This window comes from Pollicipes pollicipes, unplaced genomic scaffold, assembly GCF_011947565.3.
Source record: "Pollicipes pollicipes isolate AB1234 unplaced genomic scaffold, Ppol_2.1 Scaffold_6686;HRSCAF=7923_pilon_pilon_pilon, whole genome shotgun sequence".
In the NCBI taxonomy this organism is placed as follows: Eukaryota; Metazoa; Arthropoda; class Thecostraca; order Pollicipedomorpha; family Pollicipedidae; genus Pollicipes; species Pollicipes pollicipes.
In genome coordinates this window covers 31,479,932-31,496,272 of record NW_023596921.1, presented here as the reverse complement: position 1 = coordinate 31,496,272, position 16,341 = coordinate 31,479,932, and the positions used below count along the sequence as shown (strand labels likewise).

At 64.5% G+C, this 16,341-nt stretch overlaps 1 protein-coding gene across 1 annotated transcript in view; it reads left to right on the top strand.

The window, feature by feature from the left end:
• Nucleotides 1-4,258: 4,258 nt before the first annotated feature.
• Nucleotides 4,259-16,341, top strand: part of LOC119108179 (protein Hook homolog 3) — a 28,089-nt gene continuing 16,006 nt past the window's right edge. The window contains exon 1 of the mRNA XM_037231756.1: nt 4,259-4,334. The gene's annotated coding sequence lies outside the window, so the exon portion shown is untranslated. The remainder of the gene's footprint in view (nt 4,335-16,341) is intronic.

Here is a 16,341-nt window from a genome sequence, read left to right as displayed (position 1 = left end):
ACCGGACGACATGGCCGTCCGGCGCACCGCCGGCAGCGCCCCGCCGTCCGCCGCGCCGCCGGCGGCGGTAGCGGCGGCGGCGGCGGCGGCGGCGGCGGCGGCGGATGTGTGCCGTACTGTGGGTGACACGGTGAGACACATTCTGTGTTCCCAGCCGGCCGCCGCCGCCGGTGCGCCCCCGGCTTCGGCTGCCGGCTGTACTGGCCCTGTCACGTGATCGGCGGCCTGCCGGTTCACACGGAGGGGGCACCTCAGCGGGTACATCACGGGGTCGAGTCATCCGCCTCCCTCAGGGCTTATCAAGTACGCAGCCGCCGCTCTTTCCGCGCCATTGACAAGTGGGCTGTAATGCTTATTTAAACGACTGCTGTGGTTAGTTTATCGAGGGAACTCTAGCTTACGACAGTTTTATATCGTGCCTCGTGGGCTTTTCAGCCGGAAACCAATACATTTCGGCGAATAAATGAGTTCGCTCAAGTCATTGATGAATGAAGAACGTCGGTGCCGCTTATCACTTTGTGACTCTTTCGTTCATACTGCGCAGATTGCGAAGAGCGTTGTTTTACGTCAGCCCTACGAGACCGTCTGCTGGCGTGGCTGAGCTGTGGGCACGCTCCGTCTGAGTGGCTGTGCCGGCCGCGCGGCGCTGGTTAGGCTGGTTAAGCCTGCGCGGTGCTGGTTAGGCCGTCGGCCGGCCATTGCTCACCACGCGATCCCACCGTTCGTCGTCACCGGTCACGCGTCTCCCCGACACCGGCCACGGCGGGCGTGGCGAGAGGTCGGGTCCGCGCCCCACCGCGGCGGCGGTCGGCGCCGGAAGAGCCGCCTGACCCGTGACCTCTGACCCACGGGGCGTGCGGCCGCTTGACCGGACGGTCGGCGCCGCCAAGGCCGCGCCGTTCCCAGCGTCCGGCCTGACCCCGCGCCGCGGGTCCGGGGTGGCCTGTTGACTGTGAGCTCCTTGACCCGCCGCGACGGGTGTTCGGCGCGGTACGAGGAACGGGTGCCGTGTCATGACGCTGCAAGGCATTGTTCATGGACCGGCGGCCGGCTGACACACCTCGCGCCCATGACTGGGTGACCCGAGCCGAAACAGCCGACCGGAACTCGCCAGGTCACAATGCGGGGAGTCGTGACGAGAGGCCACTTCAGATCGGGTGCTCGGGCTGGAGCTGCGCCAGCCGCGCGGCCTCTCGCGATTCACGACACGGCGGCAGCGGTTGGACTCCACTCCACATCGAAGGCCCCGTGCTCGGCTGAATAGGCCTCGAGCGTGCGGAACACGTGTCCCGCCCACCAATCGCTTGTGTCGTGGGTACTGTGGCCTTACGTCGGCCGTTCGTCGGCGGCAAGTGACCCTGCAAAGCACTCAGCCTCCGTTCCGTCGGGGTCCGGACACGGCGCCTCACCTTGGCCCCAAAGCTCGGGCGGTGGCCGGCCCGACCGCTGCCGGCCCGCCGCTGCAGGCCCGCCGCTGCCGGCCCGCCGCCGCCGCGCCACCTGCCGTCGGCGCCGCTTTACCACGCCTGTCCTGTGCCGATTGTCGTCGACTTTCTCTCTGGCACCCTGCACGCGTCGTCAATGCTCCGGCTCGCACGTGGGAATGGCCCCGTTCGCCGCCCAGTCGGCGGCGCTCTAACTGGGGCCGGCCGCCCGGGGCCCTTGCAGCCCTGTTTTTCGTCCGGTTTTCACAGCGATTTCGGCTGATTGCTGTAAGCAGGCGCGTGCGGTTCCCCGTCTGAAACAGGTCACGCCGCTCCGTTTTGCCGCGCCATCTCCCTTGTGGCGGACCGCGAACTGCGCGCGGACGCCATCGTGCCGCCGTCTTCGGCTCGCGAGCAGCCGGTGACGCGGGCCGCTCGCCGCGCCGTGCCCTCACGTCGCGACGCCGCCACGCCGCCCGACTTTCTTTCGCGCGACGGCACGTGCGCGCGTGCGCCAGTTGCTGTCTGGCTGGGCGGGCGCGACGCCACATGCGCGTCGCGGGCGCGTGGGAGCGCGCGGGGCGCCCCGCCGGCCGGCGCCGCTGACCGGACCGGGCCGGACCGGATGACAGCGTGGGCCGGCCGTTTGCGATGATGGACGGGCCGCCGCGGCCGTCACAGTTCATTGCCGGCTCGGCGTTGTTTGTTTGGGAGCGTTCTGTCGGTTGTTCACCTTTTACACGGACGGGAAACGTTGAGTTCTCACATAGAAATGGCCGTGTGATTTCAATATTTAGGATGGATGGTATGGCCGTTTCTCTGGTTTGAATAGATAATTTACGCAGCAATTCATGTGCGGACTGTGAATGCAGTTTAATCAATTCGTTGCATCAATTTGATTTAATCGATTGCAGCGCAGGTCCTGGTAAAGTACAGACAACTGCAATACTGTTGATTTCAGCTCTCAAAATGCGTCCGCAGGCGGGCTCTACCAGTTCCATATTCTCGAAAGGGTTTACCGTTGGCTTCTGCTAGAGCCACATTTTACGCGCCTTAAACAGCTGTCCTGTGCCTTGGGATCCAGGCCGTTTGAACGGCCGCGGCTGTCGCTCCCGGCGCTGGGTTTCATACCCGCCTGGTCTCTGCCCCTCTTGAGGTTGTCATGACATTAGTGCTACGGCAGGAACTCCTGCCGAAGGGAGTGCTACGACATCAGTTATACGCGACTTTACCTCTGCTTCAAAAACTTATGCAGACTTTACGTATACGCGATATTGTTTCTACCGAGAAGACTTACGCACGGCATGGGAGCTACGCTACCAAATTATGCTTCAAATCGTTCAACACGTCATTACATCTGCTGCAAAACCTTACACAGTCCTTACAAATACGCGTCATTGCTTCGACTGCAAAAACTCATATAGCACATGAATGCTACAGACAAAACGCATGCTGCAAAAACTTATGCTCGTCATTACTTGTACAGCAGACTAATGCAGTTTTCACTTACACTCGATAGGATATCCACCGCAAATACTCATACACGGCACGACCCGACAAACGGACTACACGGCAAAACTTATATTGCAAAAACCTAAGCAGTTACTTCGTCTACAGTAAAAACTTGACCACGAGTTCGGCGTAAAAGTCTGCAGTATAAGTAATGTCGTGTATAAGCAGCGGCAGTGTAAGTTTTTGGACGTAATGACGGGTATAAGTTTTTGAAGTGTAAGTTTTCTCGTCTAGGACTAATGTCGCGTACAAATATCGGCAGTAGAAGTAATGTCAGGGCACTCCTGTCGGGAGGTGTTGTGTTGTAGCACTAATGTGAAACCCCTCTCGAGGCAGCCGCTGGAGCCGGGTGCCGGACGCGCCGCCTCTCAGAAGGCGGCGGAGCGCACCTCTGTCTCCGGCGACACCGTGGGAACCCCATCCGTCTTTTGAAAGCTGCTCGTCAGCGGCGCGGCGCTGCCGTGTCGGTGTTCCCCCAGTTTCCCGGCGAGTGCGGCTCCGTGCCGCTGGCGCCGCCCTGTGCCGCCGCCCTGCGCGGCCGGGTGCCGCGCTGATGCATGGCCGCGCGGCCGCCGTGCCTCCGTGCGGGGGCGGCCGGGGGCGCCGCCGCCGCCGCCGCCGCCGCGCTGTTGACGCGGCCAGAGCCATGCATACAGAGCGTGATACGGTTGGCTTGCATCCAGACGGGTCGGCCCCTCGGCTGGCGATGGATGGTGATGGACGCCGGTCTCTCCACCCACCCACCCACCCACCCGGCCGGCCCGTGTACCAGGCGCCGAACGGCCAGGGGTGCGCCGGCGAGGCGGGCCGCTGCGGCGCTCACGGTCGCCCGCCGGCCCTGGCCCCCCGACCGCCCTGGTGCAATGTGTGCCAATCGACGATCCATTCAGTTGACTGACAGCGGCCCACAACCAATAGAAACAGTTTGTTTAGTGGAGACGTGGCGAAGGTCAATCGCCGCTGAGTATCGGTGTTTCGGTGTACTTGTTTCGATGTTTCGGTGTACACCGTCGTGGTAGTGTAACCACGCTGAGACGTCGCCGCCCATCCGTCTCGGATCTGAAGCTGGACACGACACCAGTACTGCTCGCAGCGGATCAATGTGTGAGACGTCTTGCAGGCATCAACGAAGCTGCCGTCACCTCCGGGAGTTGGCAGTGAGTGCTTCTCTGAGGGGGACGGCGCCTTGCAGCCTACCCGCCGGTGACAACACCGGCGGCTGTGACCGCGCGGGTCCCGTGCCGAGACCATGCCGTGACCGTACCGTGACCGTGCCGTGACCGTGCCGTGACCGTGACCGCGCCCCTCCGCCGCCAGGTGAGACGAGCAGCTCGGAGGAGGCGGGCCGCCTGCTGCAGCTGGTGCTCGGCGTCGCCGTCAACTGCTCTCGCAAGCAAGGTGAGTGACCCGCCGGCCGCCGCCGGCGGTCGGCCCGCCGCAGCCGGCCGTGACGGGGGAGGATGGGGGACGGCGCGGCTCGGTCAGCAGCCGCGTGCTGGCGGCTGTGGCCTTGCGGCGGCCGACCGGAGGCCCCTCTGCCGTATATAGCCGGCCGGTGGCGTGGCTCGCAATGTGGTCACGTCGTGGCGGGTGAGTCAGAGGAGGAAGTCGGTGAAGAGGGATGACGCACTGTTCGGGTTGGCTGGCCCCGTCAGCGGCGCAGGTGGCGTGCGCCGGGTCCGGGCAAACAGAGGCGCGGCAGTGTGCAGAGGCCAGGCTGGACATGGATGCCAACACTGCTGGGACAGGTCAACAGAGGCGGGGCAGGGTGCAGCCGGCCGGGCCCCGCTTGAACACCCGCCACTGCCGGGGCAGGTCAACAGGAACGGGCCACGAACTGGCGGAGGCTCGGTTGGCGGCGCAAACAGACGGTCGTGACGTTACAGCGAGTGACTCGGTTCACCCAGAGGCGCAGCCAGCGAGTCTTGGACTCACACTTTTTCATTGCTTCACCATTGATGGTTCCTGACAGACAGTCAAAAGCCAGCGTCATGCCTCACACCGACCTGCGCCCCTGGGTCCACTTCCTATGACCGGGGAAGACGGACGTCGGCAAAAGGTGTCATGGACACCTGGCAATGCCAGCAAACAGCGGCCAGACGTGTGAGCGCCTCTTGACGGTGTCGCCCGTACTGCCGTCAATCGGCGGCGCCGACGCGGCGGGCACCAGTCCAGCCGGCACCTTCCCTCAAGCGGCACGCCGACCCGGGCTTTTGCCGCGTTACGGGAACGGTATTCATGGCCGGGCTTATCTCATGCTGCCATCATGCACATCCCCACATATGTTTTGTACCGTACGCTTTAATTGCACACGGCACGTGCTGCACGATGACCTGCTCTCTGTAATTGCGCAGAGGTGGGTCGTGAACAGTTAGACGGCGCGTGTGTGGTGCTAATTTCAAACTGACCCGAGGACAGTGCGAGACGACCGACCGAATCGTTTTGCGGTTGGGCAGAGCGTGTGCGGCGGCACGGCCCGCGGAGGAGCCGCTGGAGTGTGTGCAATCTCGGGCGTTCTCTCAGGACACCGTGCCGCGGTTCACCTCGCTGCGGCAGCGGCATTAGCGGAGCGGGGACACGTGAGCGCGGCGCGCGGAGACCGCTCGCCCGGCGGCCGTGGGCAGCGACGGGCCGCGGAGGACGGCGTCGGGTCACGGTGCGGGCGGCCGACGCCTCCGACCGTCCGGTTGGGGCCTCTGCCGGGACGCGCCCGCCAGTCACTAACGGAACCGGAGCTGACAACGAGAGCGGTGTGCCGACGGGACTTATAACCGGGGTCAGTTAGCGTGCCTGCTCAGCCTCAGCACGTGATGGCAGGTCTCCGTCACCAGCTGGAGCATCAGTCATGCCGCCCTACTGTCTCCTGTTCGCCACAGACGGGCGAGCGAGCCTTTGTGCCACCTCGCGTAATTACCGCGCAGCCTTCACCAGATTTTTTTTTGCGTCAGACCCGGGACCCTACCGCGGCACGAAAGTGCACGGTGAAAGTGCGTGGCAGTTCAAAGCACCGCCGGCGCTTCGTTGACACCTGTCGAACGGCGGCGCCCGGCCGGTCATCGGCGCCGCTCGCTCCGTGTGACTCGTTAGCGTCGTTGTGACACGGCGCCGGCGCCGGCATCTTGTTGACGCGGACCGAACGGCGCGCGGACGGCCGTTTCTCCCGGCCGCTCGTGCTCCACAATGATGCACGACGCCCGCCGACGCCGCGCCGGCGCCGGTGGCGTCATCGCGCGCTGTCATCGGCGGCGGCGGCGATGACGCCGGCCGAGCCGCCCGCTGCGCGTCGCTGATTGGCTGACCTCGTGGGCGGGCCGCCGGCGCCGGGGGGCGCCCGCCCGACCCGACCCTTTGTCTCCCAAAGCGATGTTTCTCCGCGGCGGCCGGCGCTTTGAGCCGGTGTAGAAAACGCGTGGAAAGCGATAGTGACCCGGCTGGGGTGTGTAAGCAACCTGCTGCGTCACGCCGCCGCCGGCGCCGCCGTGCCGTCCGTGGCCTGGGGTCAGCAGTGGCCTTTGATCGGCGCGGCGGCGACAAAGGCGCCGACCGGTGCGGGAGCGGCCGCCGGCCGCCGGTCGCCGGTTACGGCCTCGACCCGGCGCGGTGTCACGGCCGGTGGGGTTGAGCTGTCAGTGTTGGCCACATGTGAGAGGGCGGCACGGCCCGCTGCCGCCCGCTCACCGCCACGAGCCAGAGGTTGATGGGGCCGCTCCACCCGCGTCGGTCAGGTGTCAACAGCCTGGCTGGCGGTGGTGAAATGCGCCACACGTTGCGGACAGACTGGCACGGTAATGTGCGGCACCATCAGTCGATAAGTGCTTGTTAGTTGTGCTATCCTGAGTTGATCGAGTGTGTTCAGCGGTGTTCAGCTAGCTGTGTCATGAACTGCCGCCGTTTGGAAATCGCCTAACACTTATCTGATGTTTGATCATTGACACTGTGCTCTAGACTGATGCCAGGGGCTGTGCCGTCGACACCGGTTTCACAGAACACTGGTACTGAAATAAATAAGATTTCTGGACCCCATGCACGTCAGTGATACCTGAGAATATATTAATCATTGGCAATAAAAGGCCTGCCAGTGGCTGCGTTCTTTTTGCGTCATCTGTCGTAATTCCTTATAAAATGCGTTTTAAAAAACGCTTGAGACGGACAATAGTCCTGAATCATTGTTTCCTGTCCTTGAGTTTTTGAGTGTTTCCTTTTAATTGCCGATACCAGCGTGTGATTTTAATTTTAAGTAGGAAAATGTATTCAGTGCCGTGTGAACTACCTGCAATGGAGCCGGTGGTGTATCATTGCTATGATTACGTTTTGGATGGAGGATGCTTGTTGTGCGTTGTATAAAATGCTATGCTCGTAAATGTTAGACATTTACACACAATCGGTAACGAAATTCGCGGTGCACTTTTATTGTAGTTTCTGCTCATGAGTTAATGATCTGTCAGCATAGTTCGCCATGTTTGCCGGTCAACGGTCAATGACTCAATGACGTGCACGCTTGCACTGTGTGGTCACCGCACTTGCACTGAAGCTATAGTACAATTGCCATGCGGAATTACAAGCAATCTTGCTCCACACTGTCGTTGTTCAAAAGTTGCTTCACGATTTTCTCTTGCATCATTTCAAGCTTGCCGAACTTGCGAGAAAAAGGTATGTCGGTTGAAAGGACAGGTTTGTTTCCAGGAGTTCACACACAGGAGATGACAGGTTCAGCATTTTCTAGGACTGCACGAAACTTGCCGGTTTGAACCGCCCCTGCTGGAACACACAGCTATCCGAGACAGATGGAATGTGTGGCGGTCCTTTGTGTCGATGGTGTGGCCATCGCTCCAGCTGACCGCACTGTGTAGCGTGTGTGTAGTTGTTTGTAGTTTCATCCTGCTCGGCAACGCGGGGCCAGCGAGTGTAGTCAACGGCCAGCACTCTATAATTGTGCCCTGGCTTTTCACAAAGTTTGCGGCTTGTGATGTGGAGGTAGTCGTGTACCGGTATGAATCACATGCTTATGGAGCGAGGGGGTCCACGAAGTTTGCGGCTTGTGATGTGGAGGTAGTCGTGTACCGGTATGAATCACATGCTTATGGAGCGAGGGGGTCCACGAAGTTTGCGGCTTGTGATGTGGAGGTAGTCGTGTACCGGTATGAATCACATGCTTATGGAGCGAGGTGGTCCACAAAGTTTGCGGCTTGTGATGTGGAGGTAGTGTACCGGTATGAATCACATGCTTATGGAGCGAGGTGGTCCACGAACCGTCTCCGAACAATGCAGGCGAGGCAATGCTAGTCTGAACAAAGGTCGGCGACCAAGGGCTTAATTTTGAAGAAAAAAAAATCCCGATGGCATGTTGATGAACTATCGCGGCTGTCGCGCAGTGTGGGATGTAGCTCGATCAAAGGTAACACGCTCCCTCCAGCTCTGGCTTACTTGCCTTTTGGATGTTCACGACTGTCGATACATTCGGTGTCTTATTTGATCGCTGTGGCACGAGGTGGCCATCTCAGTCCACGCGACGCTGCGTAGCCCTGATTGACCCCAGATATCCCGTGGCGGAATATTCCCAGAAGAGGTGCAGCCGTAACACCCGCCGAACAAAGGCGAGGGGAGTTGCGTGATGTCGGGAAGGTCGGAGCGTGTCAAATGCTAAACCACGGGATTTGACGAGTGTGTTGTCCGCTTTGCTAATCTGACGGCTCAAAACCCATGTGCCATCCAGCGGTGGTCACTTGACGATGACGGATTGTTTTCTGAGCGTAAGCTTCGGTACTGTATTAGGTAAGCAGAGCTTCTGACCATTCATGCACACATCTGTGAACGACGCATCCACCTTACGGCCTCCACGTCTCTTATTTCGCCGGTGGAGCCTGAGAAAGATCTCGAAGCACACGGACGCTCCATGCTACCTTTGCTTCTTCGGCTCTGATCGAGAATGTTCCACCCTGACGTCCTCGAAAAGCCCAGCCAGCGATTCATCGTTGTGACAGCCGCCGGCCGTCACCGCCCGGCTGGCGGATCCTGCGATACCATCGGCCCGGGAAGGCACAGTGCCCCGTGCTGAGCCCAGCTGACAAGCAGCAGTGTTGCGTGCGCCCGCTCGATTTGTGCCGGCCCGTGCTGGTCGGGGCAGATCTCCGGTGAGATGGAGAGCGTACAGCTCATAAACGCGGAAACCGTGTCAGCGGCGAGCGGTGTGGACCGCTGCGGTTTGGCGGAGAGGCGGGCGGACGTCGCCGGCGTGGGCTCAGCGTTTCTTAGTGAGAGTGTCACCGCCCCCGCCGGCGGGCGTGCTCACTCGTCCCGTGACCGCCGCTCCGTGACTCCGGCACGCCCAGCGTGACCTGCCGTGACCCCGGCGCGCCGGTGCCGCGGCCCGGCGTGCGCGCGCACGCCCGGAGGTCGCGCGTCTGCCAGGCGCGCCGGATGCGGCTCGCTTCCGGTGTGCGTGCGGCGGGTTAGCGGCGGAGTCCGAGCTGGACCCAGCGGCTGCGCCGTCGCGCCGTGTGGTGCGCCGCTTGGGACGGTGGCTGGGTAGGTGCCGAGCCCTGCTCCTGGGCACCGCCGTCCGCCGCGCGGCGATATTGGCATGACCTGTGGCATCACCGCTTTGACTAACGCCCAATATTGCCTTTTGTTCCTTCTCTCCCTTATTTCCTTCCGATGTTCCCATCTGGTATCCTATATCTGTCCGCCACCAAAGCTTATTCACCTTGGGGCTCCCTTCCCCATCGGCCACAGCGTCACAGCAGCGCGGCCTCTCTCGTTTGCTGCCGCTCGTGACAGAGGCAGCAGCGGCAGCGCCCCGGCCGGGTGGACATGCCGCGATCGCGCTGGACTTGGCGTCATGCGGACATTCGTCACCGGTGCTGACGGGGTGACGCACCCGACACGCGCTTCAAGGACCCGGCCGCTCGGCTGCGATTTGGCTTGTCACAGCGCCAGTCGGGCGGCGCTTTCTATCTGGTCCCCAATGGGGTTCGGTCCGGGCCGACGGCGTTAATGTTTGGGCAGGCGTTATTTAGGACCAGCTCGTAATGGTTTACCCATCGAGGGAAAGTTTTGATTGCCCTGCGTAGTTAATCCCATAGCTGGTCTCCCTGCCCAGGCTACGGGCGTCTTTATCCCCGACCGTCGTTTAGCTGGGCACAGTTCGGATCCGGTTTCGGTGGGACAGCGCGACCGCGGTGCTGGCGGGCCGGCCGGGCCCGCCGCCCAGACTGGTGACGCGCAGCTGAGGCCTCCTCCCCGGCATATGTCCGCATGACCGAGCGCGACCCGCCCGGACAATAACACCCCCGGGAAGCGCCGGGTCCCGCCGAGAACACAGAGACGCATGCAGATCGGATTGTCCGGCCGCCAGGGCGGTGAGCAATGACGGTGTTTGGCGGCGGCGGCGGGTGCCGGCTCTCGGCGAGCGCCGGCTGGCCACCCGCGCGTGATTTATGCCGCCGCGCCGCATTGTTGGTCATTCCAGCCGGCTCATCCGTCTCCGGGCGGCGGCCGCACTGGAAAGCGCCCAATGGGAGCGTCCGGCAATTCCTCGCTTCATTACGCCCGTGTCTGGTTTCACGGTGCGTTCGGGCACCGGCAGGAGCTCGGCCGCGGCCGCCTCCGCTGCTGCAGCGCCGGCGCGGCGGCCGGCTGCGTTGGCAGGCGTGGCGACCGCCACGCCGGCCTCCCCCCGCCCCGCCTCCCGCCGGCTGGGCCGCCGGCGCAGCGACACGCGCTCCGGGGTCGCGACCCGCCGCTGGTGGCGCGTCACAACAGCCGCACAAACGGCGTCACAACAGCTGCCTAAGCGCGCGGCGACACGCGCCGACCCCCGACCCCGTGAGCGGCCTCCGCGCGCCACTCACCGCGGGTGTTATTGGCCTGACCCCAGCGGCGCGGCCCGCCCCGGTCGCCGCCGGTCGCTGTAGGTCACGGGCGGCGGCGCGCGCTGCCCGTCCCGCCGCTGCCGTCGTCGCTCGCTGGGCGTGCCGACCGCCACTGGAGATGCTCCGCTCACACCCCTGTGAGGGGAGCAGTAGGTCTCAATAGGCCTCGGCAGGCCTCAGCAGGCCGCAGCAGGCCGCAGCAGGCCTCGACAGGCCTCGGCAGGCCTCAGCAGGCCTCGACGGGCCTCGGCAGGCCTCAGCAGGCCTCGGCAGGCCTCGGCAGGCCTCGGCAGGCCTCAGCAGGCCTCAGCAGGCCTCAGCAGGCCTCAGCAGGGGCAGGTCTTGTCGCGGCACAGCGGTGATTTTGTCGCGCCGCACGCCGCGCCCCCGCGTTCAACACCGGCTGTGGCCCGCGTCGGGCCTGCCTCCCGGCCGGTGACGCCGGTTTCTCGGCGCGTGATGACGGCGAGATGACACCTGCTGCCGCCGCTGTTCCCACGCCCACGTCTGCCGCCCTGCTGCGCCGGGTCGTGCCGGACGAAAGTCGGCGCCCGCCGGTCGTCCCCGGCCCGGCCGGCCGGCACCGGGTGGCCGCTCGTCGCTGACCTTACGACGGGGCGGCGCGGCACGGGTTGAGGCCATGGGGCGGCGGTGATAGGATCGGGTAGGGTGGTACTAATATGATGCGATTGTCGGCGATATTTTTTAAATAGTTAGAAGGGGCGTGATGTCGATTATGGTAGCATCGGTTACGGCTTCGTTGGTAATTTCAGTGGGGCATGTTACTACAGCGGCACAATTAGGCACAGAATCACGAAATCGATGTTATCTCTGAGGTGACTCAATGGGGGAACGATGCCACCTCTTGTGAAATCCGGCACGCCATTAGTAAAGCGACGCTGTAATGGAATTAATTCCCATTAATATGGTTTAATGGCGGATGCAGTATGGCGAAGCGTACGGCTCAGCGGCGGTGGTGCGGCGGCACGGCGTGGGCGGGCGCCACGTCGTCTGCTGGCTCTGCCGCGCCGACTCGTCGCCGTCGGACGGACGGTGACCTGAGCCTGCGAGCGGCCTCAGGTCACCGCCGTCATCAGCGCCTCAGGTCACCGCCGTCATCAGCGGCCTCAGGTCACCGCCGTCATCAGCGGCCTCAGGTCACCGCCGTCATCAGCGGCCTCAGGTCACCGGCGTCATCAGCGGCCTCAGGTCACCGGCGTCATCAGCGGCCTCAGGTCACCGGCGTCATCAGCGGCCTCAGGTCACCCGGCGTCATCAGCGGCCTCAGGTCACCGCCGTCATCAGCGGCCTCAGGTCACCGGCGGCCGGGTCAGCTCGCCGCCCGCCGGCCGCGCCGAGGGCGACCGTCGCGCACGTGCGCCGACCGGCACCGTTTTCACTGCGGTCGGCGGCGTGCGGCCGACGCTGGCCGTGACGGGACGGTCGTGCTGCGAAGGCAGGTACTGATGGCCTGCCTGGCCGCCTGTACCTCGGTTCACGCCGCCCGTCTGGCCGCCCGTGCCCCGGTCCCGCCGCCTGTCTGGCCGCGCGTACCTCAGTCCCGCCGCCTGTCTGGCGCCCGTACCTCGGTCCTGCCGCCTGTCTGGCCGCCCGTCCCGGTCCGCCGCCTGTCTGGCCGCGCGTACCTCAGTCCCGCCGCCGTCTGGCCGCCCCGTACCTCGGTCTGCCGCCTGTCTGGCCGCCTGTACCCCGGTCCCGCCGCCTGTCTGGCCGGCCTGTACCCCGGTCCCGCCGCCTGTCTGGCCGCCTGTACCTCGGTCCCGCCGCCTGTCTTGCCCGCCTGTACCTCGGTCCCGTCGCCTGTCTGGGCCGCCTGTACTTCGGTCCCGCCACCTGTCTGACCGCCTGTACCACGGTCCCGCCGCCTGTCGAACGAACGAACGAGCGTTTTTGGTACAGTAATCCATCGATCTCTGCATCTGTCTCGCCCGCACTATGTCTCTTCTCCATTTTATGTCCGAGCCGTCCTCTTTATTGTTGTCCATCTGCATGTGATATTTATTTCATTACTCTAGTCGTATTCCCACCCCGGCCGTCTTTCCATTTTTTCTCCCCTCCGCTCTCCCCTCTTACCACCTTCGCTGTTTCCATGGAATTCACCTCTCTTTCACCTCTTCTTACACTGTGCCTCTCCCTCCCTGCCGTGCCCTCTTCTGTCCCTATTCCCCTACATCCCGCCTCTCCTCTCTCGCTGGCCTGTCCTCCCTCGTCCCCTCTCCTCCACACGTCGTCCTCGGTCAACACGGAACACTCCCACGCGACATGCAGCAGCGGCTGCCGGCGCAGGGACAGACCCGCCGGCGCCGGGAACGGGCGCGGCACCTCACACGGACCAAGGCTCGCGCGACCAAGGCTGGCGGCGCCGGCGCCATGGGAGCGGCCGGCGGCAGCGCCCGGCCCCGCCCGTCCAGCCGCCCCTGCTTTATCGGCCGGCCGTAATGGACTGCCGTCCCACGGCGGCCACCCGGCACTCGGCTGCTCTCGCAGGGGGGCGGGGCGGCGCGCGATCGGGTGCTGCAGGCGTGCTGTGGCGGCGCCGGCAGGTGGGCTGGGTTCGCTGGGTCTGATGGCTGAGGTCACTCGGCGATTGCGTCCGTGTGTTATCACGCGTTCCTGCTGTCGAGGCGCTGACGTGTGCGGCATCCGTGTCCTTTATCTGTAGCGATGCATTAGACGCCTGCGTGCTTATGACGAGAATTCGCCTCCCAAGCAAGTGACGTCATCAACCAAACGACGAGACGGCTGTTCTGCCGTCGGACGGTAAACACGTCCTAAACACGAGGGTAATCACCCCCCTCTTGGGCCGTCCCGTCGGTTGCAACAACAGCACTTGGGTGGCAGACGCTGAGTGAGTGGCAGCGGGGGGCTCGGCGGGTCATGGCCATGAGCCCGGCCGGACGCTGCTGCTGTGCTCAGCGAGGCCCGCTCAGACCCACCGACAGCTCCGGCGGCATGATCCGCGCCCGAGATCGCCTTCTCCCGCTGACCAGCCGCCCGGGTCAGGCACAGTCGCGCCTGCCCCCTGACCCGGCTCTCGACCCTGCCCGCCAATTGTATGCCATTAGCGGCGTTTCACCCGCCGCTCGGCGCCGCCCGTTTACCGGCCATTTTTCACGGCTCGTACCGGTTTCCAGCGATTTGCGCTGTCTCCGCCGTCGCCGAGTGTATCGGCCGCGCGGCGTGAAGACCCCGCCGCGGCGTGAAGGCCCCGCCGCGGCGTGAAGGCCCCGCCGCGGCGCGTCACTTCGTAACGACGTCCGGGGGCCGCGTGCGCCGGCCGACCCCCGCCGCCGCTGCCGTCGAAGCCGTCACCGGCCCGGCGTGAGGTGCGATCGCACGCGGCGGGGGCCGGTTTTTGCCGCCGGGCGCGGGTTTTCACCCGCGAGCCTTGCCGGCCGGCCACCGGCCGCCGCCGTCGACCGGCTCCGCGTGCCCACGTGCCGACGCCGTGCCCGAGGTCGGGCCGGCGCGGTGCTGGCATGGCTGCCGACGCCGCTCTGAGTGGCACCCGCTCGCGACGCTGTTTTGCCCGTGGCGGTGGTGTTGGCGGCCGCTGCACGCCCGTTTGACGCCGGGGCCGATTGTGCGACGGCGGCGGCGCGTCTGAACCGAGCATGGGCTCGGCACACCCGCCGAGGCCGACGCCGGGGCACTGGACACCAAGGGCAGTGCCGGTTGTGCGCGCAGCGCGCGGGGTCCGACTGACCGCCAGCGCTGTTCAGCGGCGGGCTCCCAGACCACCGTCATGCGGTTCGGGCAGGCGATGGCAACGCTGCATTTTGTAACACCGCGACCGCCGCGTCCCGTGAACCCGGGCCAAGGGCGCGGGAACGGGGAGGCGAGGAGGGGAGATACGCCCCAGCTGCCCGAAGAGCTAACTTTGACACTGTGGGTTATGGCTGAAACGAGATCAGTAACAGTGCTTACCGGCTCCTTTACCTTGGAAAACTTCCGGTGCCCCTTTCCGGCGTCCATCCACCTCAGCATTAGCTTCAGCTCGTTGTTTGTTGACTGTGATCTGGTGTCTGTCTGGTGTCTGTCTGGCCTCGGCGGCCGGCGAGCTGGGCGGCCAGGTGTGGAGCCGACAGGTTGTTGACTCACCTCCATCCGTCGGAGCCGAGCGCACGCTCGCTCTGGGAGCGGCAGCTGAAGACCGGGCCGCCGAGACCGCCAGACCCCGGTGCGGCGGCGGCCCGATCAGCTCCAGCGCCAGCGACCCGGCGGCCCGGCGGCCTTGTGCCGGGATTACGGCCGGGCGCCCGCACGACCGCGTCAGCGCACCGTCGGGCGGCCGCTCGCGCTGGTGGCGGGGTCGTGCCGGGCGGCGGGCCGAGCGAGACGTTCAAACCGTGGAGTTGGTGTACTTGGCGCCGTGTCGGGGAGGAGGCGTGACGTCGTCGGTCACGGACGTCAGCTGACTCCGATCGTTTGGATCGGGACGCGCTCAGATAATCGGCACCGATCCGCTCACAGTCCACCCACCAATGGAGGTTTCAGTCACAGTCACATTACAGTCAGTCCGCACAGATGGTTTGGATCGAACCTCACCTCCACCACGGGCGCTAATGATCAATTGACCAATGTGCGCCCCATGTCCCATCGTCTGCCGTAAACGAGCCACCTTCGAAGCGTCGCCCCGTGGTGTGGGGTGTCCGTGGTCCGGTCAGCGGACCGACAGCGGACGTTCTCGCCCCCCTTCCCCACTGGGGGGCTCGTCTGATGGCCCGCTCCCACCGGCCGGCCCCGCCGGCGTGAGAGAGGCGGGTCCGGGGCGCTGGTCCACCTGCGGCGGCCGGAGCCGCTCACCGCGCGTGGTGGCCGGCCGGCTGCAGCGGCTCCTCCGGCGAAAGCTCCCTGGCCGCCGGCGAGGAGCGGCGAGTGCAGTTTCGCCAGCAATGCGGGGGCAGCGGCCGCGCCCGGTCGGCCGGCCGCCGTCACCGCCGGGGCGCGCCGGCAAAAAAGGCGACGGAACTGGCGGCGCCGGGGAGCGGCTGCAGGTGGTGCGGTTGCGTGCGGCGCCGACGTCACGGCCGAACACAGCGCGGCGGGGGCGCCGGCCCCGTCTTTCCCACGCCCCGGCCGCTCTCCGTGGACGGCGGCCCAGGCCCCTCAGATCGGGCCGAGGGTCAGCTCTCACGCCGCCGCCGCGGACTGTCGTCACTCGCCGGCGCCGGCTGACATTAGCGCGTGGTTTTCCGGACCGATGCTAATTTTTTGGTAGCCTTGTGGGCTTGCCGAGTTTCGCGGGTCGCGGTTGTAAGCTACGCGGGGTTTTTCTTCCTTCTCGCGGGAATGAGGACGCTCTGTCTTGCTTTGTGCCGCGGAATGGGAAAGCTGCTCTGTTTTGGCGGCCAAAGGGCGGGCTGACTTACCTGTCACCATCGATTATCTGCGGGTGCTTCGCGAAGTTTCTCGGTCCTTTGATTGGACCCAATATTCGGGACCCAGTAATCAGACGCTACCGCGTGGGCGATCTTTGCCAGCCTTTGCCCGTATGCGTGGTTCTGACCATA